The 26,756-nt window shown below is 50.8% G+C and overlaps 1 protein-coding gene across 1 annotated transcript in view; it reads right to left on the bottom strand.

Annotated features, from left to right (window-relative positions):
• The window catches only part of MDN1 (midasin AAA ATPase 1), a 2,142,100-nt gene that overhangs the window by 1,901,890 nt on the left and 213,454 nt on the right, over positions 1–26,756 (bottom strand). The gene's annotated exons all lie outside the window — the stretch shown is intronic.

The following is a 26,756-nucleotide window of genomic DNA, read 5'->3' as shown; positions in this document are numbered from 1 at the left end:
CAGAAAGGAACTGGGATTTATTCCAGTTATCTCTGCATTGAAAAGACTGGTGTGAAGGTAAATTTCAGGCAAATGCCTGGACCTAAAGACTGTAAACGGGGCGTGGCCAAGATGGCGGGGTGAGCGGACGCTTCCTCCTGCAGCTCCTCCGGCCCGACTAGGCTCGAGCCCTTTTCTTACGCTTCTCTCCCCCCGCTGATGCTCAGCGTGTGAGAGGAGTGTGGCGGAGCACCTGGCGAGCACGTTGGTGTCACTTTGGCCACGATCGCTTCGGCGAAAGCACCTCGAGAGACCGATTGAAGATCGAGGGACGACGAAGCGCCCGGGAGGCAGAGCGATTTGGTGTGCTGTCCAGACGCCTCGGCTGGGCCTGGTGCTGAAAGCTAGCGATCCGGAGGGAGTCCGTCCCAGCACTCGCCGGAGACCGAGGGGGAACTACTGGCTGAGGACCGGCTACGCGGAGGACTTTGAGCGTGTGCTTGGGCGCCCGGACTTGAGGCGGTGACACCCCCCACCGCGAGGGCCCCGGTCCCGTGAGCGGAGGACGGTCGGCTTGAAGCCGGGGTCGGATCATTCGGCCCCTCAACGTACCAGTCTGGTGCCGGCTGTGGAACTTCACACTTTGCCTGGTTCCTGAAGGGCCCCGGTGGTGTCACCGGGCTTGGCCGCTCTGCCAGGCCCCACCCTGCCGCCATTTTGTCCCCGAGGGATCGGTGTCGTCGGTCTCCTCCGCAGTCCTTGGCTCGCGGGTGTCTGTGCCCTCCACCGCTGCAAAACTAACTCTTGGTGAACGTATTGGCCGACGGCCCCCAGTTTCGCTCTCAACTGCCGCCTTGACTGGGCGCCCACGACTGGCAGTGCCAGGACTGACCAGCCATTTTGTCGTCTGTGACGCAGCACCACGGTTCTGCTGGGAGCTCCCCACATTAAGTGATTGCTAGCGGCTGGACATTTCCTGTGCCCACTCATCAACTACAGCGTCTGTGATGACTGGAAGAGGCGGTTCGAGGAAGGGGGATCGCACCCTGCCGGATATGCTTGGCAGGGCCCAGCAACTACGGGACAGAACACAGCCATCGCCGGGGTCCTCCCGGGCCTCGGCGGACGCGACTGGGGGAGAACCCCCGGTCACGAGGTCCTTTATGGAAGAACTGTTTAGCTCCCTCAAAGAGGACTTCCAAACGCTGAAGCGGGAAGTGGCCAGTGAAGTCCGGGAAGTACGCAGGGAAGTGGAGGGCCTCGGTGAGCGGGTTGAGACGGTGGAGGCGGCGGCCCAGCGCCGGGACGATGAGATTGTCCACCTACAACAGGACGTTCTCCGCCTCCGGGAGCAGTGTGTTGAGCTCCAGGCCCACTCCGAAGACCCTGAGAACAGGTCACGGAGAAATAACATCCGAGTGCGTGGTGTGCCATCCGCGGACGAAGGGGCGGATTTGGTGGCCTATCTGCAGGACCTGTTCCGAGAGATCCTGGGGGAAGCTGCAGACTTCCCTATCCGCATTGATGGGGCCCACAGAGTCGGTCGACAGCGCCAGTCATCGGCGCCCCCACCGGATATCTTGGCTTTCCTGCCCGACTTCCCGCTGAAGGAACGCATCATGTCTGAGGCCCGTAAAAAGCAGCCCCTGACTTTCCGGGAGCGGCCTGTCGTGCTCTATCAAGACCTGTCCGCCATTACTCTGCAGAAACGCAGATCCTTCAGGATTGCCACTGACTTCTTGCGCGAGCACGAGACGCCGAACTCCTGGGGACATCCCTTTCGCCTGATCTTCCGATGGAATGGAGTGTTGCATCAACTACGCTCCTTGCAGGACATCTGTGGGGTCCTGGGGCTAACGGCTACTGAGGAGGAAGGAGCCACACCGTCGTGGAGGCAGACGGAGAGAAGGAGCCGGCGGAGGTCTGCGAGGAGACGGTCGACGACTAGCGCTGGGCGCCCTGATTCCCCTACTATCAGCGCAGACATGGCCGACGCTTTGAGGGCGGCAGCCAGGGACTTGGCCGACTCCAACGGCGTGGCAATGACGGCCTAAACTCACTCCGGGGGGAGATGTTCTTAGCTTCTTCGATGCCAGGTTTGGGGCTGGGGGGGTGGGGGGGGAGCGGATGGAGGTGAGTGGCTGAACGTCCACTTTTCTATTTTTCTACGGACTCGCCCTTTTTGGGGCTTGACTGAGACAATGGGGGGTTCAAGTTGGCATTTGGCTAGTTGCCATGGGTATGTTTCAGGGGGGTTCAGGGGTTGTTCTAGAGTTGGGGATGTCCCGTCCGATGTTGTCCATGCCCACGCTTGGCCTACTTTGGCCTATCCCGCGCAGCCGCCCCGCGCGCCCCACCCGCTGGTTCCCTGCCCGCAACACAGCGTTCCTGCTCCCTGGGAGGCATGTCGTCCCTGAAGGTGGTGACCCTTAATGTTAAGGGACTGAATAATCCCATGAAGCGCAGGGCGATTTTGTCTCTGCTCGAGGGGACGCAGGCTGACATCTGCCTTCTGCAGGAGACCCACTTATTGTCCCGAGATTGCCATAGGTTGCGCTCTGCGAAATTCCCCACCCAGTTTTTCTCCTCTGCCACAACCAAAACCGCGGGGGTGGCCATTCTCATAGCGAGCTCCTTCAGGGGGGAGGTCTTATATAAGTTTGCTGAACAGAAGGGGAGGCTTCTTGCATATCGCCTGCGCTTAGGGGGCATAACGTTCACAGTTGGCTCCGTCTATAGCCCAAATGATCATCAGGAACGCTTTTTGGAATCCGTGCTGGTGGGCGTCACGGCCTCTCCCGACCGCCATGTCATCCTAGGGGGGGATCTTAATATTGTTTTTGATTCTGTAATGGATAGGTCGGCGCAGCGCTCTCCGCAGACGGGTGAATTGTCCCAGGCTGTGCAGGCCCGGATTGCGGACATGGACTTACACGACCTTTGGCGCTTCATGCACCCCACGGATAGGGACTACTCTTATTTTTCGCACGCACACCGAACCTACTCTCGGTTGGACTATCTCCTGGTTAGTGGACCACTGCGCGCTGCAGCGGCGGACATTGGGGTCCTGACCCTGTCTGACCATGCACCAGTCGCTGGCGCCTTCATGTGGCCGACGTCCTCCCCCTCCCGGGGGGTGTGGCGCCTTAGAGACACCCTCTTACACAGGAAGTCGGTAGTGAAGCGCATTGAGGAGGTCATACAGGATTATCAGGCTCACAATAACAACACCGACACCTCCCAAGCGACACAGTGGGCGGCATTGAAGGCAGTCCTCCGGGGGGAGTTCATCTCCATCTCCTCAGCCGAAAATAAAGAGCGGCAGCGGAAAAGGGATGAACTGACTGTTCGGGTTCGGGAGCTCGAGCAGGTCCACCGCCGCACGGGGGCTCCAAGGGTTTGGAGGCAGTTGAAGGCTGCAAGGAAGCTTCTGTCGGCGCTGGATCTTGATAGAGCGGAATATGCCGCCTTGCACTTGAGGCATGCCTACTACACAGGGGGGGGGGGGACAGATGTGGCAAGCTCCTGGCACATCGACTCCGGGTCGCGCAACAGCGTAGCGTCGTGAAGGAACTTGTAGGTACGGATGGGGTGGTCGTTTCCGGGGATGCAGAGGTGGCCGAAGCTTTCCGCAGCTTCTACGAGTCGCTGTACGCTGAGGAGCCCTCCTCGCCGCGAGACGCCGAGGACTATTTGGAGTCGGTGACCCTTCCGGTGCTGGATCCCGCTCAGGCGGAATATCTGGAACGGGACATTCGTGTTGAGGAGGTGATTTCCGCTATAGCTCGGCTTAAGCATGGCAAAGCCCCGGGCCCGGACGGATACACGTCCCTATTTTATAAGACTTTTTGCCCGGTTGTGGCCCCAGTCTTAGCTCGGCTATTTAATTCCTTTTCCGACCCGGGAGCCATCCCACCGGATCTCCAGAATGCGACGGTCTCGGTAATTCCGAAACCTGGGAAGGACCGGACCTTATGCGGTTCGTATAGACCCATTTCGCTCTTAAATGTCGACCTCAAGCTGTACACGGGGATTCTAGCGTCCAGGCTGGCCCTACACCTTCCCGGTCTGGTGGAGGCGGACCAGGCTGGCTTTGTACCCGGCAGACAGACGGTTGACAATACCAAGCGGGTGGCGCATGTTCTAGAGAAGGCCTCACGGATCCCGGGGGAGCGAATGTTGCTGTCGGTTGATGCGGAGAAGGCCTTCGATAGGGTTCATTGGCCGTATCTCGAACTGGTTCTCAGGAAACTGGGAATCGGTGATAAATTCCGCACTATGATATTCAATTGCTACAAATATCCTTCGGCGTCGGTACGAGTCAATGGTTGCAGCTCTCGTGGCTTCGCCATCGAACGCGGCACAAGGCAGGGTTGCCCCCTCTCGCCGCTTCTGTTTGCCCTCTACATGGAGCTGTTTGCCCAAAGGATCCGCGACAATCCGGATGCAATTGGGGTCAAGATGGGCCAGTATGTCCACACAGTCAGCCTCTATGCGGACGATGTCCTGCTGACCCTGGACGATCCTAGGAGGTCATTACCCGCTTGCATTCAGGAGCTGAACGCCTTTGCACATGTGGCCGGCTTCAAAATGAACATGAGCAAGTCGGCGGCCCTAGACGTGTCCCTAGCTGCGGATACTAGGAGGGACCTTCAGCGCCTCTTCCCCATGCAATGGTCCTCGTCCACGGTGCCGTACTTAGGGATTCTCCTAGCACCCACACTACCGGAGATGGTGGCGGCCAATTACACTTCTCTCAGTGGAAAGGTCAGGGAGGAGCTTGGCCGCTGGAGTAAGGGCCTTCTGTCCTGGCTGGGACGAATCGCGGCGGTTAAGATGACGGTGCTGCCCCAGATACTGTATCTTTTTTGTGCCCTGCCTCTCCAGCCCCCGGTGGGCTGGATACGACAGATGCAGGCTGACATCTCCCGCTTTGTCTGGCAAGGCCGCAAACCGCGGATGAAGAGGGTCCTTTCCACGCTCGCCCCGGAAGCAGGGGGCCTTGGTATCCCGGACCTCCGTAAATACTTTCAGGCGGCGCAGCTACGATATCTAGGGGAATGGAGCAGGTGGGAGTCCGACAAACACTGGCTCTTTCAAGATCAGGCAGTGGCGGGCCGCACCTTACAGGAGGTTCCGTTCTTGCGCCGCGTGCACCGCCCCCCTAACCTTTACGCTTCCTTTGTTACACGGGTCCCTCTGAGGGTGTGGGATGCGGTCTGTGAGGTGCGGGGCCTAACCACCTTCCCGTCGCCGTTCACACCCATAGTGGGTAATCCAGACTTCTCCCCGGGGATGGAGCCGGGGGCCTTTTCCCATTGGACGACCGCGGGCTGCAGAGTGCTCTTCCAGCTCTACGGACCGGAAGGCGTGATTCCTTTTCAGCAGCTCCGACAGGAATTTGGCCTGACGGAGCTGGATAGACTGCGCTATATTCAGGTTCGGCATTTGGCCCTCCAGCCCCAGGTGCGAGACTCCGCTGCTCGTCAAATTACACCGTATGAGCAGTGGCTGGTGACCCGGATCTCCGATGCCAAATTGATCACTGATCTGTACAAGCATCTACAACCCCCGCCGTTTCACTATTACAACCCAGGAAGGGAGCGATGGCACAGGGAATTGGGTAGGACACTCAGCCACAAGGAATGGGACAAGATTGCTTACCGGGCACGGCATTCTGCGTATCATACTGGCCTTACGGAGACCTTTACTAAGGTGTCTATGTACTGGTACTATACCCCGGAGAGACTGTATGAGATGCATAAACACATTGACAAGGGGTGCTGGCGGGGTTGTGGGCAGGTGGGTACCCTCTCGCACATTCTCTGGGACTGCCCTGTGCTGACTGCCTATTGGAAGGAGGTTTTGGATGAGGTGGATAAGCACTTTGAAATCGAGCTGCCGCGCTTTCCGGCGTATGTCTTGCTGGGCCTTCCCAATGACCTAATGTACCCATTGAAGTCCCGCAGGGGTAGGCAGATTGCAATTGCGTTGGGATCTGCGGTCCAGAATATCCTTATCCACTGGCGCACCGCCACTGTCCCCTCCATTACGGGCTGGTTGCATAGGCTCTGGCACGTGTTAGGGATGGAGAAACTGTCGCTTACGGTGGCGGGGGAGAGAGACCGATTTGAGGAGCTGTGGCAACCCTTCCTTGCGCTACTGTCCACCGAATTTAGGGAGCTCACCTGCCCGAGGTACCTTCAACTTCTTAGGTTGACGCCACCGGTGACCCCGGCGGAATAGAATGAGTGGGGACGGGTTCCTGGGGGGGGGGGGGTGCGTTTTTTGGGGCGGATACTAGTAATGGGCCATTGGACGGGGGAGTTGGGGGGAGTTTGGGGACTGTTTCTTCTTTTTTGGGGGGACGGGGACTAGGAGGGGTTGGGTTGTGCTTTGATGGGTTGCTAATGGCTTTCACTGCTTAGATGGAGGTGTTGGATATGCACACAGGGGATGCACGGGTTGCACTTTACCTTTCCATTTATCGTTGCTTCTCCTTTGGACTAACGAACTGTTCCTCGCCAACACTCCTGAGTTACGCCTTTTTTCTTTTATTGTACTGTATGTAACCCTAACCTCCTATTCCCTTTCCCTATGTTCTTTTGTCTTAATAAAAATGCTTTAAACCTAAAGACTGTAAACAACTAGATTAGAAAAGAGAATGTTTGTATGTTGGACTTGCTTCTGATATTCTGTCAAATAGAACAAGGAGATTTTACATGTGTGAAAAAATGAAAAGATGCTTATTTTCTCATTCTCATGAACAATCAAACACTGTTGTGGGGAAAGTCCCATTTTTAGCACAAAATACTTCCATCTGGCCTTAAGTCAGAGTCCCACAACTGTTCTAAACTCAGTGATGGCGGTGTACTTGAGAAAATAAATGATATTCATGTATCTGTACTTTGATGACTGGCTATTCAAGCTTAGCACACAACAAGACGACTTTCTGGACATATAAGTAACAATGTAATTGCAAAGTTACAAGGGGATCCAGGTCAAATTCCTTAAACCATCCCCAAAGCCAGCAAAAATTACGAACTACTTCTGGGCAACCCTAAATGCATATGAAGTATTTTATTATGACCGAGTGTCTTCAAACAGTCAAAAATATAATCCGCTCCAGAAAAAACCTCACCCAACCCCACTTGAGAGAACATCTCTCCTTGGCTTGATGGCATAATGCATTTTCATTGTTTCAAATGTCAACTTGAATGTGAGACCCCGATCAGCAATGTATGGAGGAATGGCACCAAATGCTCAGGCAAACTTCTATGGTCTCAAGCAGCAAGAGTTGCCTTTGTGATACCCTCAGAACGATCACATGGCAGTCAGGCACTGATTGGTCTATAAGGGCCTCAGTAGTAGTGACTGTACATGAACCTTCTGCACGGTCGAATACATCACACAATCATTCAGCATTTGTAGAGCGCAGCACTGTCACCTTGGGGGTATCTGGGCACTGGGGTTCGAGTTCTCCATCGAAAAGCCAGGTCTTGAGGAAACAGCGGGAAGAACCAAGCAGAAAAAAGCAAAACAGAGGGCAGAAAAACTAATAGGCAGAAAAGGCAAAACAGAGCAGAGGAGGGCATGGGCAGACAAAGTAGCAGAAAGGACAAACAGAGGACAGAAAAGCTAGCAGAAAAGGCAAAACAGAGCAAGAAATGAGGAGGGGGCACCAACAGAGGACAGCAGGTAGACAGGCAGCAGAGGGTAGCAGACTGCAGGCAAGCTGGACAGGCGAACTGTTGCAGGGGAGCTGGCACAAGGAGCTGACAAGACTGTCATGCAAAAAAGAGCTTTTGTCCACAACTTAAACCAGATTTCCCATCTCAATGAATATAGCAGAAAGGCTTCTGAATAACTGCAGTACAACTATCAAAATAGACCCCAAGAATGGCTTTTTTGACGTTAGTCAAAAAGCCCATAAACTAGGTTTACTCAAGTCTTCAAGTGGAAAGTGTGAGAAAATGGCTCTATATATACTGGACCAAAGTAATGTACGATGTGTATAGAGTCCACAATCCCCAGAGGTATAACAGAGGTTAAAGCCAGGTGTGACCTTACTCCGTAAAGTGGTAGCTTAGTCAAGCAGAAGCAGATGACAGTGTAAAGCATTTGTTGTACACACTCAGTCAACAAAAGGTTTAATTATATCAAAAGATATAGTAGATTTATTTTTGGAACCTACAGGTATCAAAATATACTTTTCTCAGTAGAAGTGATCTCAGATGAGAACTTTGTAGGAAGGCAATGAACTTTGTAAACACAATAGGTACAGTGGTTGCAGTAGGCAACACGATTCTAAACAATTTAACATTGCGCTCAATGGGTTTTCTACATAAACACAGATGATTACTTGATAGATTACTTTGGTAATTCCTGGACTGGATCCTAGATTCAGTCTTGGGGTCTAAGCTGAAAACAGTTTAGTAAAAACGTTTAGGTTATTGCAATGATTTTTGAAGGAATAAAAAGGAATTTTAAAAGTTGACAATTAGGATAACATTGCCAGTTTTTCACTGAAAAGTTTCTATGGCAGGAAATTCAAGTCACAGGTAAAGTAGGTTCTTGTTACTTTGGTAATCGAGTACTGGGCTCCTATGTCCAGCACTGGGAACTCTACCTTAGACGGGTAAGCAATTACGTTTCAGTAGTTTGTAAGATTAAGGAATATTTGTAATTTTCAAAAGTAGACAGAAGAATTTTCAGAAAAAATCAGTCAATGGATTCCTATGGGAGAAAATTCAGTTATGGGTAAGTACGGTACAAATTACTTTTGCAGGTCAGCACCGGGCTCAAAGGTACAGTACTGGTTCCTCTACTGATTCCAGGTGAGTATTTCAAAATTCGTTACTCGGCTGATTTTATAGGAATATTTTAGAGTTTCAAAACTTCACACTTGGAGGATTTTTCGAGTCAAACCAGTCAATGTTATCCTATGGCAGGAAAGTGAGTTATCGGTTTCCAGGTGAGTACTCGACTGGAAAGTGAGTTATCGGTTTCCAGGTGAGTACTCGACTGGTGAAGTTAAGGTTCTGGGTATAAACTCAGGGGTCTACCAGGGTCAGGTAGGTACAGTTGATACACCCTCAGCGGCACAGGGGCAGCCGGGTGCAGAGGTAGTTAGGCGCAATGTTATCCAATGAGAGGCAGGGGGCCTTCGGTTGGTGGCTGCTGGCTAGCAGGCCATGCGGATGTGGGAGCTGGGCTCCTGGTCACTTGCTCAGGGCAAATGGGGAAGTAGGATAGGGCACTGGGTGCACGGCCAGAGGCACTCGGGCGGCTGGGTGCAGGGTGCTTTTGAGCAGTCGAGCGCTCAATGTTATTCAAAGGGAAAGGTAAAAAGGGAACAAAGGGTGCAGGCTCGGGGACGGTGATTCTTCAGGTGCGACCACCACTTCGAGAGGTAAGTTGGGATCTTGGAGAAGAGGTAGGTACCCCAAAGGGAGGCACAGAGAGCAGCAGGGCACCGGGTGCAAAGGTTTCTTTGGGTGTCGGGAAATCTTACCCTCAGCTGGTCGCGGTTGGAGGGGTCCCTGGTACTGAGGCTGCAGGCGTCGTCGAGGAGGATCTTTGGGCACTGGACTTCGGGTCCCAGTCGCCGGGGGGGGACCTCCTCGTGGTCCTGGATCTCGAGGGCACGGGCCGGGCTCGGCGGGTGCAGAGTGGGTTGGTCTTGTGCTTCCTGGCTGGCACCAGGAGTGGGGTTGTTGAAGCAGAGCCTCTGCTTATGGGAGTCCCAGTCTTTTAAGAGGATCAAGGCAGGCAGGTCCACTAGGTGTCCCAAGGTTGCTATCCGCAGGAGTCGCCAGGATTATGCAGGAGCAGGTTCCAGGATCGACAGACCGGTTGGGCTGGGGCCAAGTCAGTTGGTGTTGTCCTGTTAGCAGCTGCACGGCGGGTCTTCTTCCTGATCTTCTTTCCTTATTAGGCTCTGAGGAAGGAACGTTCAGGGAGCCCTTAAATACTGAATTTAGGGGTGTTACAGGTAGGGCAGGGACCAATAGGTCCCTGTCCTGGGGTGGGTACACCCTCTAGTCTGCTCCCCTCCGGTGGGAGGGGGGCAGGAGCCTAGCTGGGATTGGGCAGGGCTCCCAATCTTCAAGATGGGCGGAGCCTGGGGTAGTGCTTCACCTCGCCTCTCCCAACTGAGGAGTGGGGTTGGCACAGGCTGGCACACTCCCCATCCTGACGTAGGGTTTCCATCCAGAGTGAGGGTCAGAACTGGTGGGGGCCAGTTGCTGGGTACAGCAAATGGTCTGGAGAAGCTCACAGAGGCGGCAGGCCTTTGAAGCTTCGTCCTTCCCATCCTGGCGGAGTAGACCTAGCACCTCACCCAGGATGTGCATTGTTGCAGGCCCAGGAGAGCAGGGGGCTCTCCACCCAGGGGTCCAGCAGCATATCTGTTGTGTGGCAGCCTAGGCAGCCTCTCAGTCCAGACATGAATTGTAGGTTTAGGTTTAAGGGGGCATCTCTAAGATGCCCTCTGGTGCATTTTACATTAAATCTCACACTGGCATCAGTGCGGGTTTAATGTACTGAGAAGTTTGATACCAAACTTCTCAGTCTTCAGTGCAGCCATCATGGTGTTGTGGAGTTCATAATGACGACCTCCCAGCACCATATACTCTTAAATGGCAGCACTGCCCTTAGTGTCCAGGAATGGCCCTGGGTACTGTAGGGGCACAGGGCTCACACCACTGGCATAGAGCACCCAGCTAGAGGGGTGACTGATGTATGCCAGGGCAGTGAGTTTGTGGGCATGGCACACAGGGATGTGTGCCATGTCGACTCTGGTTAGTTCTGTACTTAGACACTCAGCCTGCAAAGGCAGTGTGTGGGTGTCAGGGTACAGGGCTCCTAAGGGTGGCACAATAGGTGAAGCAGCCCTTAGGGATCTTCCCTGGTCACCATGCCCTTGGTACCTAGGGTACCATTTACTAGGGGCTGATAGGTGGCCAGAGATGCCAATTGGGTTTTAGTTTCAACACAGTTTTAGGCAGGAGCCCAGGGAACACTCAGTCAACGCACATCATCAGTTCAGAAAAAAGTGAGGGCATACCAATTCAAGAACGATGGGACTTTCTCACACAACCCCCCAACGAAAGGTGATGAGACTAACCTTGCCCTAGGGAGTCTTCATTGTCTAAGTGGAAGAACCTGGAAAGTCCATCTGCATTGGCATGGGCAGTCCCTGATCGGTGTTCCACTTCAAAGTCCATTCCCTGTAGGGAGATGGACCATCTTAGTAGTTTTGGAATTTCTCCTTTCATTTGCATTAGCCATCTGAGAGGTCTGTGGTCAGTTTGAACCAGGAAGTGAGTTCCAAACAAGGAGGGTCTCAATTTCTTCAGGGACCAAACCACAGCAAAAGCCTACCTCTCAATGGCACTACAACGCTGCTCTCTGGGGAATAGCCTCCTGCTTATGAAAGCCACAGGTTGGTCTTGGCCTTTCTCATTGATCTGGGATAGGACTGCTCCTATCCCCAGCTCTGAGGCATCAGTCTGCACTATGAACTGCTTGGGGTAGTCTGGTGCTTTTAGAATGGGTGCTGAGTACAATGCTTCTTTCAGGGTGTCAAAAGCCTTTTGGCAGCTAACAGTCCAGTTCACTTTTTTGGGCATTTTATTGGAGGTGAGTTCTGTGAGGGGAGTCACAATGGACCCATATCCCTTCACAAACCTCCTGTAGTACCCAGTCAAGCCAAGGAAAGCCTTGACTTGGGTCTGCGTTGTTGGAGCTGCCCAGTCCATGACACTCTGGATCTTGGGCTGCAAGGGTTGGACCTGGCCTCCACCAATGAGGTGGCCCAAGTACACCACAGTGCCCTGCCCTATCTGGCATTTGGATGCCTTGATAGTCAGTCCTGTAGATTGCAGGGCTTGTAGAACCTTCCCATGGTGGATCAGGTGATCCTGCCAGGTGGAGCTAAAGACAGTAATATCATTAAGATAAGCTGCACTAAAGGACTTCAACCCAGTCAGGACTTGGTTCACCAACCGCTGGAAGGTGGCAGGAACATTTTTTAACCCAAAAGGCATTACAGTAAACTGATAGTGCCCATCAGGGGTGGAGAATGCGGTTTTCTCTTTGGCTCCTGGGGCCATGCCGATCTGCCAGTACCGTGCAGTCAAGTCAAAGGTACAGAGAAATTTGGCTTCCCCAATTTGTCTATCAGTTCATCTGCTCTTGGAATAGGGTGAGCATCTGTCTTGGTGACAGAGTTGAGCCTCTATAGTCCACACAGAACCTCATCTCTCTCTTTTTACCCTGTTGATGACATTTGGGGACAAGAACCACTGGGCTAGCCCAGGGGCTCTCAGAGGGTTCAATAACCCATAATTCCAGCATCTTGCCGACTTCAGCCTTGATGCTTTCCTTGACTTGGTCTGACTGGCGATAGATCTTGTTTTTGACAGGTGAACTGTCACCAGTGTCCGCATCATGGGTTCACCAGTTTGTCAGGCCAGGGGTCCGGGAAAAGAGACTATCATGCTGCTGCAAGACTCGCTTGCAGTCAGTCTGCTGTTGGGCCGAGAGGGTGTCTGAAAAGACAACCACATCTACTGACCCATCTTTTGGGCTGCAAGAGCGGAGATCAGGGAGAGGCTCACTCTCTGCTTTCTGTTCCTCATCAGTCACCATCAGCATGGTGATGTCAGCCCTGTCATTGTAGAGCTTTAGGTGGTTCACATGGATAACCCTTTTGGGTGTCCTGCTTGTGCCCAGGTCAACTAAGTAAGTGACCTCACTCTTCTTCTCTAGGATAGGGTACGGGCCACTCCATCTGTCTTGGAGAACCCTTGGTGCCACTGGCTCCAAAACCCACACCTGTTGCCCAGGATGAAACTCAACCAGTGCAGCTTTTTGGTCAGACCAGTGCTTCTGAAGCTCCTGGGCGAGCATCTGTCTTGGTGACAGAGTTGAGGCCGCTATAGTCCACACATCTCTCTTTCCACCCGGTTGATGAGGCTTGGGGACCAGAACCACTGGGCTAGCCCAGGGGCTCTCAGCGGGTTCAATAACCCCTAGCTCCAGCATCTTGCTGACTTCAGCTTTGATGCTTTCCTTGACGTGGTCTGATTGTCGATAGATTTTTCTTTTGACAGGGTTACTGTCACCAGTGTCCACATCATGGGTACACCAGTTGGTCAGACCAGAGGTCAGGGAAAAGAGACTAGCAAACTGTTACAAGACTTGCTTGCAGTCAGTCTGCTGTTGGGTAGAGAGTGTGTCTGAATAGACCACTCCATCTACTGACCCATCTTTTGGGCTGTAAGAGGGGAGATCAGGGAGGTTCACTCTCTGCTTCCTGTTCTTTATCAGTCACCATCAGCATGGTGATGTCAGCCCTGTCGTTGTAGAGTTTAAGGCGGTTCACATGGATAACCCAAGTGACCTCACTCTTTCTCCAGGACAGGGTAAGGGCCACTCCATCTGTCTTGGAGAGCCCTTGGTGCCACTGGCTCCAAAACCCACACATGTTGCCCAGGTTGAAATGCAACCAGTGCAGCTTTTTGGTCATACCGGTGCTTCTGAAGCTCCTCGCTGGCCTCAAGATTCTTGGATGCCTTTTCCATATACTCATCCATTCTGGACCTTAGGCCAAGCACATAGTCCACAACGTCTTGTTTTGTTCTTGGAGAGGCCTCTTCCAACCCTCTTTCACAAGACAAAGTGGTCCCCTTACAGGATGACCAAACAGAAGTTCAAAGGGTGAAAACACCACTCCCTTCTGTGGCACTTCCCTATAAGCGAAAAGCAGGCATGGCAACAGGACATCCCATCTCCTTTTGAGTTTTTCAGGGAGTCCCATGATCATACCTTTCAATGTCTTGTTGAATCTCTCAATAAGGCCATTGCCTTTTCTCTAGGAAATGCCCCAGTGTGATATCTAGGTATATCAAGTAGGAAAACTAATCCAGAAAGTAATCTGTAAAGTAATCTAATAGTAATTTCACTGTATTGAACGCATTTACAAACCTGTAACAAAGTCATTTTCATTCAGCTTGCTTGTATTGTTCAACCTGCCTTGAAAATGATCATATACACTTAGCTGTGCCAGGCTTGCTTGGTTCTAGGAAATAAATATAACTAAATAATATTTTTATACAAATCAAATTGGTCTGAGTTCAATCTCTGAGTGTGCCATCATTTGCCGATTGTGTGTGTACAACAAATGCTTAACACTCTCTGATAAAGCCTCACTGCTCGCCCACACTACCACAAATATAGAGTAAGGTGCTATCTACTTTTACCTCTACGTACCTTTGGTGTTCCACTAGACTCTGTGCACGCTATACCCCATTTTGGTATAGTATATACAGAGCCAGCTTCCTACACACACTGCTATGTCCAGTGTATGTGCTCCGACTCCTAACACAAGTCGAAACTGGTGTTAAACGAGACTTACACATTTAACGTTCCTATAATGTCAGAGCAGGTAGTGCAGGAATACGCCCCTGGCACGGAAGAAAACAAGTTACTTACCTGTAACTTTGGTTCCCCAGTATTGGTAACTTTCATAGATTCCCATGCTTTGTATCATTCCCCGTCGTCGGATTGGGAGTCTCTGTAATAAAAAATATCATAGTAGTAGGTACAAAAGAGAAAGGAAAGGCCTAGGCCTCATTCCCTTTTGTAACATATCAGCCTCTTTTTGTAAAAGAGACCAGCCAATCAGAAGAGCCTCACCCTTAGAACCTTCCTGAAGGAACCTCAGAGCCTCAGATTTTCTTAGCCGTAGTATGCTAGACACCATACTTGCTGAAGGCTGAGCTTTCCCCGGGGAGGTGGGTGGGCGCATGGGAATCTATGAAAGTTACCAATACTGGGGAACCAAAGTTACAGGTAAGTAACTTGTTTTCTTGCCCCAGTATTGGAACTTTCATAGATTCCCATGCTTTGTATCAGAATAGCAAGCAGTAAACACCATAAACACATTTTGTAAAGCAGTACATCATAACATTAGTCAGAAAATTACAAAATGTGTCACCCATGGAAGGTGGGATAGGAAGGAAAGCTCACCCATCACTTGAAGAGGTTTCTCAGGACAGCCTGGCCCACAGCCGCGTCATCCTGCTGCAATGACTAAGCAATAATGCTTAGTGAACGTGTGCACGCTGCTCCAGGTAGCAGCCCTGCAGATGTCCTTGACATGTACCCCCGCAAAGAGGGCCGTAGAGGAAGCCACTGATCTCGTCGAGTGAGCACGGATCTTGCCCACTAGAGGTTTCCCTGCTAACTTGTGGCAATGAAGAATGGCACTTGAAATCCATCTCGAGATCCCCTGTTTGGACAGAGGGAGGCCCTTGTTTGGACCGCCGAAAGCAATGAATAATTGAGAAGATTTTCTAAAGTCTTTGGTGCGGTCTATGTAGAACTTTAGCCAGCGTTGCAAATCCAGAGTGTGCAATGTCTTTTCTGCTGGAGTGACTGGGTTCGGAAAAAATGTCTTTAGGATGACAGGCTCATTTAGGTGAAAGTCAGTGGGGACCTTGGGAATGAACCTTGGGTTCGTCCTTAAGATGGTAGTGTTCTTTTTGAATTGCAAAAACGGTTCTTGGATAGTTAGGGCTTGTAACTCCCCCACTCGCCTCGCTGATGTGAGGGCCAAGAGTAGAGCTAACTTCCATGATAAGAATTTTAGATCTGAGCGGTGAATCGGCTCAAAAGGTCCCTTCATTAGGTGAGCCAGGACTAAGTTTAGATGCCATGTCGGAGGAGGAGATCGTACTGGCGGATAGACTCTAAACAGGCCTTTGAGGAATTGCTTGACAATTCTTGCCGACCACAACGAAGGACCAGAATCAGATCTTCTGAATCTCGAAATCGCCGCTAAATGAACCTTGATAGTAGAATGGGACAGATTAGACTTGGCTAGCGAGAGTAGGTAAGGCAGGAGCTGATGAGGTTTTGACGTGAAAGGATCAATCTTCTCTTTTTTGCACCAAATACAAAATCTTTTCCACTTCAATCTGTATGTTTTGTTTGTAGATGGAGCCCTTGCCTGAGAGAGGATGTCTTTGACCTCATTGGAAAGAGGGACATTCATGTATTCTCGCTTGTCAGGAGCCATGCAGTCAGGTGTAATGACCTTGGGTCTGGATGCCAAACCTGTCCTCCTGACATTGTCAGGAGATCCGGAACATCCTCTAGCTTTATCGGAGGTACTAGCGATAGCAGGTGTAGTTCGGTGTACCAGAATTGTCTTGGCCATGCCGGGGCTATCAGGATGAGCTTGCATGGTTCCGTCCTCATTTTCCTGATGAGTCGAGGAAGCAGGGGAATCGGTGGAAATGCATAGAGAAACCTCCCCGTCCAGGCTAACGATAGGGCATTGCCCAACGAGCCTCGGTGATGGAACCTGCTGGCTTAGGCCCGACACTTTCTGTTGGTGGGCGTTGCAAAAAGGTCCACCTCTGGTGTGCCCCATTTTTGAAAGAGTAGATCTAGAACCTGTTGTTTCAGCTCCCACTCGTGACTGACAGAGGCGAGCCTGCTCAGCCTGTCTGCGCCCTCGTTGAGCACTCCTGGTAAGTGCTCCGCCTTTAGAGAAATTCCGTGAAGAATTGTCCATTCCAGAATCTGTTGAGCCTCTTGCGACAAGGGGAGTGACCTCGTCCCTCCTTCCTTGTTCACATAATGCATAGCCGTGGTGTTGTCTGTCCTGACTAGCACCTGTGAACCCTGGAGACGCGGAAGAAAGGCTTGAAGGGCTAGCCTGATCGCTCTCAGCTCCAACAGGTTGATGTGTAGCTTTTGGTCGCTTGGAGACCAATGGCCGCTGACCTGCAGGTCCTGCATCACTGCTCCCCATCCCTCCAATGACGCATCCGTCGTCAGTATGTGAGGCGATGGAACGCTTGCGAAGGATAGACCTTGGCACAAGTTTTGTTGATTCGACCACCAAAGCACCGCCTCCTTCATTTCCCGAGTGACTATTACTTTGTCGTCGAACGATCCGTGCACTTGTTGCCACTGGAGGTCCAGTTGCTCCTGCAGGGGGCGCATCCGGAGCCTGCAATGCGGGATCAGGGGAATACAGGATGACATCACCCCCAACAGCGACGTGTAGCTGCTTACAGAAAGACACTTTTTTCTTTGAAGGTTGCTTGCCAATCTTTGCAGTTTCTGTATCCTTTCCTGAGTCGGAAACGCCTTTGAGAGCCGCGAATCCAACATCGCTCCCAGGAATCGTGCTGTCCGTGACGGCAGCAACGTGGATTTTTCCCTGTTCAAGGTGAGACCCAGATTTTGGAACAGAGTGGTGCAAGCCTGCACTGCGTCCTGCGCTAATGCTCTGGTCGGGGCCTTCAGTAACCAATCGTCCAGGTAAGGGAAGACCTGGAAGTGGTGTTTTCTCAGAAATGCTGCTACAGGTGCCAGCACCTTCGTAAAAATCCTTGGAGCAGAGCGAAGGCGAAAGCAAGACTCTGAACTGAAAATGGCTCTTGGCTACTGCGAAGCGTAGGAACCTTCTGTGCGCTGGGTGAATTGGGACATGGAAGTACGCGTCCTCCAGATCAAGTGTGGCCATATAATCCCCCGGGTTGACCATCTTTAAAACATCCTGTAGGGATACCATCCTGAAGGATAAGGAGATGAGATAGGCATTTAGCTTCCTGAGGTCCAGGATGGAACGCCATTTCTCCTGCGTTTTTCTCACTAGAAAGAACCTGGAGTAGAAACCCTGGCCCCGTTGATTGGAGGGGACCGGTTCTATCGCTCCCTTGCGGAGCATCTGTTGGATCTCTAGCCGTAGGAGAAGCAGATGTTTTGATGGGATGGCTGATGGGGTCTGGGTGGAGGAACTTCCGTAAACTCCAAGGTATGTCCTCGTTTGATGATGTTGAGTACCCAACGGTCCGATGTAATTTGGGACCAGTTCAGAAGGAATTTTGACACCCTGCCTCCAACTGATGATCTCTTGGAGGAGGGAGCAGTAGGCAGAGCCAGGAGGCTGCTATTGGCGTTTGGACGAGTCTCGTCCACGGGCAGCTTGCTTGCCTTTATTGTAAGGCCGTGAATAACCAGAGGACTGGCCCTGTCTCTGTTGGTAGGACTGGCGGCTTGGCTGGTATCCAGAGCGGTTTGAAGAATAGCGCTGTTGTTGGTATGCGCCCCTGTAAGTGCCACCTCTGCCTCTCGCACCCCTAAAAGGAGTTTTGCGGTACTGGAGCGTTCCCAGCGACCTAGCCGTTTCCGTGTCTTTTTTGATGTCCTGAAGCGTGTCGTCGATTAATTTGCCGAAGAGTGCCTCGCCGTCAAAAGGTAGATCAAGAACCTTATTTTGGATTTCTGGCCTAAACCAAGTCGCTTTAAGCCACCCCTGGCGTCTCAACACTGCCGCTCCTGCCAAAGCCCTAAAGGATGTTGTGGCAATGTCCATGGCACAGTCTATGACCTCCATGGAGACCGCTTCACTTTCTTGCAAGGTCTTCTTGGCTTCCAGCCCTGATTCTGGTGGAAGTTGATCTAAATAGGGAGCTATATCGCACCACAACTGGCGATCATATCGTCCCAGTATTGCCAAAGCATTGGCGGCGCGAACCAGAAGGCTAGCAATGGATGAAAATCTCTTGCCTGTGCTATCCAACCGCCATCCATCTTTGTCAGGAGGGGCCGTCAAGGGAGCAGAAGGGTTCCGTGACTTCCTTTGTGCTGCCTGTGAAATTACAGAGTCCGGCTTGGGATGACCTGTCAGGGCAGCAGGTCCATCGTCCGGCGCTTTATACTTTTTGTCAAGGTGCGGCAGCACAGGGACCACCGTCGCAGGGTTTTTCATGGTCTTCAAACCCTCCTCCCATAGATGTTCTACAATCGGAATGGACCTCGTAGTCTTGCGATGTGTGTCTTTAAAATCGTACAAGAAACAGTCTGTGGTTTGTGCAGGCAATACCAACTTAAATCGGCCGGCTGCAGGTTCCATTAGTTGGTGAAAACTGCCGATGTCAGCAGGAGGAGAATCACCTAGGTCCTGGTGTGGTGAAGCTGGATCCGGGTGGATGTAGTCATTGTATTCATCCCCTTCCTGATCCGAGTCTTGAGTATTACCGGATGACCCATCCGTATCATTATCATGATCCCCATCCGGATCATCTGTTGGTTCAGAGATAGCCTGGGGCACTGGCCGCTGCGGTTGAGGAGGAGTCTGTACCGGGTGTACAGGTGGGACAACTGAAGAGTGGTCTTTCACTGGTGTTGACGGAGCAGACCTTCTCGGCGCTGGGCGCTCGGCTTTGGATTTATAGTCTTGCAACATTTTGTGCAGGTCATGTAGGAAGGACGTCGGGACTGAAACCATGCCTTGTGATTCATATACCCTTGGGAGGTCTGTTTGTGGGTAGTCACTTCCACCATGTTCATATGCCTCCTCCGAGTCCGTCTCTTGACTTTTAATGAGAAGCTGAGATGGGCTATTAGCATAATTAAAGCTATCCTGACCGTCTCCCTCAGAGTCCTCCTGGTCGCAACATCGTGGGAGGTAATGAGGACACCCTCCTTGGGGATGTCATTTCAGGCGTGATCATTGTGAGGGAAATCGTCACCCTTCTCTCTGCAGCCAGTATTGTTGGTTTGTCCGTCGACCCCGGTGAAATCCTCGTCGACTAGATAGGAAAAGAAGAGGTCGTCTACGCCACCGACGACGAGCCCGCCGTCGATGTAGAAATTGTTGTCGTCGAAGCACTCGTCGACGACATGACCGTCGTCGACACAGTCGTCGACGTCGTCGTCGACGTAGTCGTCGGTACTGCCGTCGTCGACACCACCGTCGACTACGATTGTTTCTTGGTCGACGATGTCTTCGTCGACTATGTCGTCGGCATAGATCCCGTCGACGCCGTAGTCGTCGAGCTCTTCTTCGACGACGACGGAGCTTCCGTCGTCGACGGGACCAATTGGATCTTGGGCTTCATTTTCGTCGACGAAGTCTTCGTCGTAGAGGACTTTGAACTCCTCTCTGAAGAGTGTGATGAGGGTTTCTTGAAGGCTGGGTCTGTCTTCTCACCCTTAGGAGGCGAAACCAGTTCTGCCTTGCCCGACCCACTGCGGTGGGGGGAACCTCCTGAACCCCGGCTATCAGACTCCCTGGGGGTCTTATTTGAAGCCTTAGAGGGGCGCCCAGTAGAGGAAGATGGGGAACCTCTACCCCTTTTCACTGACCTTCTAGAAGGAGCACAGGACACCGATTCCTCCTCATCACTGGAAACTCCATGTTTCCTTTCCTTCTGCCTCTGCAACCATGTAAGAAGCCTTCCAGCCCGATCTCTCAAGGTCTTGGCAGAGAGAGTGCGGCAAATCTTACAGGCCTCTGCCTTGTGATCTGGATACAGGCAATAAATGCAATCCTTGTGTTTGTCTTCCACAAACAGCCTTTTCTTCCCACAGGTGGAACAGGGTTTGAAAAGGGCTTTTTTCTTCTCAACCTCAGACATTTTGATGAAGAAAGAGTTTCCTGAAGAAATCTGAAGAAAATTCTGAAGAAATAGCTGTAGAAATGAGCTTTAAAGAGTAGAAATAGAGCAGAGCTCAATGGAGACTCCCTAGCACAACGTGCGGTAGAAAATCTGAGGCTCTGAGGTTCCTTCAGGAAGGTTCTAAGGGTGAGGCTCTTCTGATTGGCTGACGCCTAGAGTTTGGTCTCTTTTACAAAAAGAGGCTGATATGTTACAAAAGGGAATGAGGCCTAGGCCTTTCCTTTCACTTTTGTACCTACTACTATGATATTTTTTATTACCGAGACTCCCAGTCCGACGACGGGGAATGATACAAAGCATGGGAATCTATGAAAGTTCCAATACTGGGGCAAAGTAAAATGCCACATGTGGACTGCAGCAGCTATTATGCAATCCACTAAAATGGCATTAAAAACATGTCTTCAGGCCTACCCTGAGAAGTCGCATAGCTGCAGCTTGAACTTTGCTGCCCATACCGGTCTAAAAAAAAACCTTTAGACAGGTAGGAAAACCTATTTCGAGTATTAAGTAAGTCACCCCCATGTGCACCCTGCTGTCCATAAGGTAGACTGCAAAATAATTAAGAGCGCAACATGTATGACATTAGAAATGGCATGTTCCACCAGTGATTAGGCCCAATACGAATTTGTCAATCAACCGACTGTAGCTGGCCTGGGAATTTTCTACCCAGTCAGGAAAAAGTTCATCAGAGTAACTCTACCCACTTTTTCACCATTGCCTATTTGCCCTTCTGCAACCATTTCCCAGGCGTCTTATCAACCCACAGGCTTGTGAACTACACAAAGCTTGACCCTCACACAGGATTCATTAGAAACTCATCCTGGACCTGTGGAAGAAAAAAAAAAGGATTGGACCTAATGTCCGACCTGTTAGGAGCTCTGCAGCACTTGACCTGCTTCCCTTTGCACCCAAGACAACAATGTGAAACCAAAGGGTCAGTTGGCTGGCTTCCTGTGTGACTACCGGGAAACAAAATTCCTAAAGAAGAGCCTTTTCCCTACACTTAAAAGCTTATCAATGGAAACAGAAACTTGGACTGGACTTTGCTGGTGGCCTGTGTCTGGTACCCCTGTGAATCTCTACGCGCCCCTTCTAAGATTATTGGCGGCTTAGAAGTGTACTCATGTGGTCGATTGGGCACAAGAAAAAAGTTAGAAAACTTCTTTAAAGTTTTGGTCCAGAGCCAAGGTAACCTACCACGAAAGGTACCTGCCCAGCAGTTCCATTGAATCGGTTTTAATGTCAGATTTAAACCCTGAAAGGCTCTAGCATCCCTTAAAAGCAGCAAAGTCCCTCTCTGTTTGGGGACTTTGACTGCGAGAAAGCAACCTTTCCTTTATAATAAAAAAAGGGTGTCTTTCTGGACTAGGACTTTGAAACTTTTTTACAAATGTTGAAGATTACTAGGGCTCCATCATGATCGGCCTCAAATCACACCTAAGTCCTGGTCAACCGCTTCCCTAGACGATCATTTGCGCTTTGTGGAGCTATCTTCACTTAACTCTTCAAACATTCTCTTGATCCCTGTGAGAAAGTGCCATCTTTCTTGCATGGTATGCCCCCACTTTTTGTTGAATTGCTGAAGTACTTTAACTGAGTGTGCCCTGGGCTCCTGCCAATCAAGTGCCCAGGGCCTGTGTTCCTTCCCTAAAACTGCATTGAAACCTAATCCCAATTGGCATCTCTAGCCACATGTCAGCCCCTAGGTACACAGGGCACTGTGACCACAGAAGGCCCCTAAGGGCTGCAGCACGTATTGTGCCACCCTTAGAAGCCCTTTACCCTGACACCCACACACTACCTTTGAAGAGTGAGTGTCTTGGTGCAGAACAAACCAAAGAGTCGACATGGCACACATCCCTGTGTGCAATGCCCACAACACACTGCCCTGGCATACCTCAGTCACCCCTCTATCTGGGTGCCCTATGCCAGTGGTGAGGTACAAGGCCATGAGCCCTGTATCCCTACAGTACCCAGGTCCATTCCTGGGCACTGTAAGTGCAGTGCTGCCATTAGGAGTATATGGTGCTGGGAGGTCGTCATCACAAACTCCACAGCACCATGATAGCTGCACTGAAGACTGAGAAGTTTGGTACCAAACTTCTCAGCACATTAAACCCACACTGATGCCAGTGTGGGATTTAATGTAAAGTGCCCGACAGAGGGCAACTTAGAGTTGCCCCCTGAAACTAACCCACAACCACCGTCCTGACTGAGAGGCTGCCTAGGCTGCCACCCAGCAGACATGTTGCTGGACCCCTGGGTAGAGAGCTACCCACTCTCATGGGCCTGCAACAATGCCCATCCTGGGGTGAGGTGCTAGGCCTCCTACCCCATAGGATAACATTGCATTTTTTTCACTGAAAAGTTTGTAAGTGTCAACTTTGAAAATACATTCATATTCTTTAAAAATCGCAACTGTAACCAAAACACTTACTTAACTGTTTACAGCTTATGTCCCGGGACTGAATCCAGGTTCTAGTCCTGTGGTTAGAAAAGTAATGCATAAAGTAATCAACTGCATTTATGTAGAAAAACCCATTGAGTGCAATGTTAAATTGTGTTGCCTACTGCAACCTCTGTAGCTATTGTACTTGCAAAGTCTATTGCCTTTTTGCAAAGTAATTACCTAAAGTCACTCATATTGAGAAAAGTATATTTTGATGCCTATTGGATCTAAATTAAAACAACGATATCTTTTTGATATAAAACAATTGGCCTAGAGGTTAGTTCTTGAGTGTGTGAGTCTATTTGCTGACTGAGTATGTACAACAAATGCATTACACTGTCCTCTGATACTGCCTTACTGCTCGACCAAGCTACCACTTTAGAGAGTAAGGTTATATCTATCTTTAACCTCTGCCATACCTCTGGAGACTGGGGACTCTATAAACACTGTACCTTACTTTGGTCCAGTATATATATAGAGCCACTTTCTTACAGGGGGAAGGTCAGGGACCATTGGGTCCCTTCCCTCGGATGAGTAACCCCCCTATCCTGCTAGTCTCAAGTGGGAGGGGGCAGGAGCCTGTGTCTGATTGGGTAGGTCTCCCCATCTTCAAGATGGCGAGAGCCCGGAGTCGTGCTACACCTCGTCTCTCCCACCTGAGGGGTGGGGTTTGCGTAGGCTGGCACATCCCCTGCCCACTTAACTTAGGGTTTTCCGCCGTTCTTCCTGCCAAAGTGGGGGTCAGAACCGGTGGGGGCTAGTTGCGGAGTACAGCAAGTGGCCTGGAGAAGCTCACAAAGGCGGTATGCCTTTGAAGCTTCCCCTGCCCATCCTGGGGGAGGAGGCTTGGCACCTCGTCCCTGGATGCACATTATTTCAGTCCCCCGAGAGTGGCAGGGGTCCAGAAACATGTCTGGTGGTGGCAGCCTCGGTAAACACACAGTCAGGACACTGGGAGTCGTTTAGGTTTCAGGGGGCATCTCTCAGATGCCCTCGGTCGCTCATTTTACATTAAATCCCACACTGGCATCAGTGCAGGTTTAATGTGCTGAGAAGTTCGATATCAAACTTCTCAGTCTTCAGTGATGTCATCATGGTGCTGTGGAGTTCGTAATGACGACCTCCCAGCACCATATACTCTTAATGGCAGCACTGCACTTCCAGTGCTGAGGAATGGCCCTGGGCACTGTAGGGGCACAGGGTTCATGCACCTGTGCCCACATCACAGGCATAGGGCACCCAACTAGAGGGGTGACTGATGGATGCCAGGGCAGTGAGCTTGTCGGCATGGCACACAGGGATGTGGGCATGGCACACAGGGATGTGTGCCATGTCGACCATTTGTTTAGTTCTGTACTTAGACACTCAGCCTGCAAAGGCAGTGTGTGTGTGTGTCAGGGTGCAGGGCCCCTAAGGGTGGCACCATAAGTGCTGCATCTCTTAGGAGTTTTCTCTGGTCACCATGCCCTGGGTACCATTTACTAGGGGCTGACAGGTGGCCAGAGATGCCAATTGGGTTTTAGTTTCAATACAGTTCTAGTGAAGAAACACAGGCCCCAGGCACCTGATTGGCAGAAGCCCAGGGCAAACTGAGTCAAAGCACATCAGCAATTCAGCAAAAAGTGAGGGCATACCTATGCAAGCAAGATGGCACTTTGTCACATCCCCTACCTGTAACGCAGCTAAATTTAGTATTTAGGGGCACCCTGAACTTTCCTTCCTCAGATCCCGATTCCGAAACTGAAAAGAAGAACAAAAAGAAAGAAGACCTGCCGATCAGCTGCTATCAAGAGGATAACACCAACTTTCTTGGCCCCAGCCCTACAGGCCTGTCGACCCTCGAACCTGCTCCTGCTGAATCCCGCCGTCTCCTGTGGTCAGCAACATCGAAAACCCCGGAGGACCTAACTGCCTTACTCATCCAAATACTGGGATTCCCATGATCAGTGGTTCTCCTCAAACCGCAACAACCCCTGGTGCCAAACAGAAACAGCAAATCCAGCACACTCTGCACCTGCCGAGCCCGGCCTGTGTCTGAGTGAACAAAGACCACAAGGACGTCCCCCTGGCGACTGCCCACGAATCCAGCAGCCAAGGACCTTCCTCGCGCTCCTGATGACGCCTGCAGCCTCACAACCAGGGACCCCTCCAACTGCGACCACAAGAGAGTAAGATTTCCTGACACCAAAAGACACCCCTGCACCCGGTGCCCTGCGGCCCCCATGCCCTCCTCTGGGGTGCCTACCTAATCTATAGCTTCCCAACCTACCTCTCGAAGTGGTGGTGGCACCTGAAGAATCTCCGTCCCCGAGCTTGCAGCCTTTGTTTGTCTTGCAGCTTTCCCATTGAAATACATTGGGCACCCGACGGCCCAAAAGCACCCTGAATCCAGCCGCCCGAGTGCCACTGGAAGTGCAGCATCTGTTTATTCTATTTCCCCACTTGCCCTGTGAAAGTGACCAGGAGCTCATCTCCCACAGCCGCGTGGCCTGCCTGCTAGCAGCCACCAACCAAAGGCCCCCTGACCGCCATAGGCTAACATTGGGCCTACTCACTCTGCACCAGGCTGCACCAGGCTGCCCCAGTGCCACTGAGTGTGTAACAACTGTACCTACCTGAACCTGGGAGACCCCAGAGTCTAACCCCAGAGCCAGTCGAGTACTTACCTGAAAACAGATAACCTACATTTTCTCCCTAAGGTAACATTGACTGGTTTTCATTGGAAATTCTTCCAAGTGTTGAGTTTTGAAACATTGAAATATTCACTATAAATCATCCGATCACCGAAAACAACATTACTCACCTGTTACCAGGAGAGATGCCAGTGCTGGATCTTTGTGCCCAGCACTGTCCCTAAAAAGTAATTACAACTGTGATATTCGGATAACCTGATTTTCCTCCAGGAGTTGGCCCAACGGCTAGGGCGTTCGACCTCCGACCTGGGGAACTGGATTCGAGTCTCGGTAACGACGCCGAACATCCTGTGATACTAGGCAAATCACTTAATCTCCCCGTGCCTAACAAAAAGGAATGTGTCCTCCTGTAATGCAACTGGTGCTATGTAAAGCACTCCAATACCCGATTAGGTTGCAGGTCAAGTTCGCGCTATATAAAACTCTGCAAAAAAAAAAAAAAGGATAACATTGCCTGGTTTTTGACAGAAATTTTTTTAAGTGTCGGTTTTTGAAACATCCAAATATTCCTTAAAAATCGCCTATGTAACAAAAACGATTTCTTTCAACTGTTTATAGGAGCTGCACCAGGGCTGAATCCAGGATCCAGCCCGGAGTAAGAAAAACATACGCAAAGTAATTGATATTGCATTTTCCTTAAAATTCCCATTGAGCTCAATGTTATTATTGTGTTAAGTTTGTCGCATATTGCAACAACGGTATCTATTGCATTTAAAAGTCTATTGCTCATTGAAAATATTCAACTGCAACATCTCATTCTGAGAAAGTATTTTTATACCTACTTGTAGTTCTAAAATAAAACAACAATATACTTTTATGTACAAAACAATTGGCCTAGAGTTCAGTTCTTGAGTGTGTGAGACCATTTGCTGACTGAGCGTGTACAACAAATGCTTTACACTGTCCTCTGATACTGCCTTACTGCTCGACCAAGCTACCACTTTAGAGAGTAAGGTTATATATAACTTTAACCTCTGCCAAACCTCTGGGGACTGTGGACTCTGTGCACACTGTACCTTACTTTGGTGCAGTATATACAGAGCCACTTTCTTACAATCCCCTTATTGGGTTTTGGTGATTTTTATCTTATTATAGTCGTTAAATGTGTCACTTTAATTTAAATTTGTGCTGTGGAATTTGTGTTTT

This window comes from Lissotriton vulgaris, chromosome 6, assembly GCF_964263255.1.
Source record: "Lissotriton vulgaris chromosome 6, aLisVul1.2, whole genome shotgun sequence".
Classification (NCBI taxonomy): domain Eukaryota; kingdom Metazoa; phylum Chordata; class Amphibia; order Caudata; family Salamandridae; genus Lissotriton; species Lissotriton vulgaris.
This window is presented reverse-complemented; position numbering and strand designations above follow the sequence as displayed.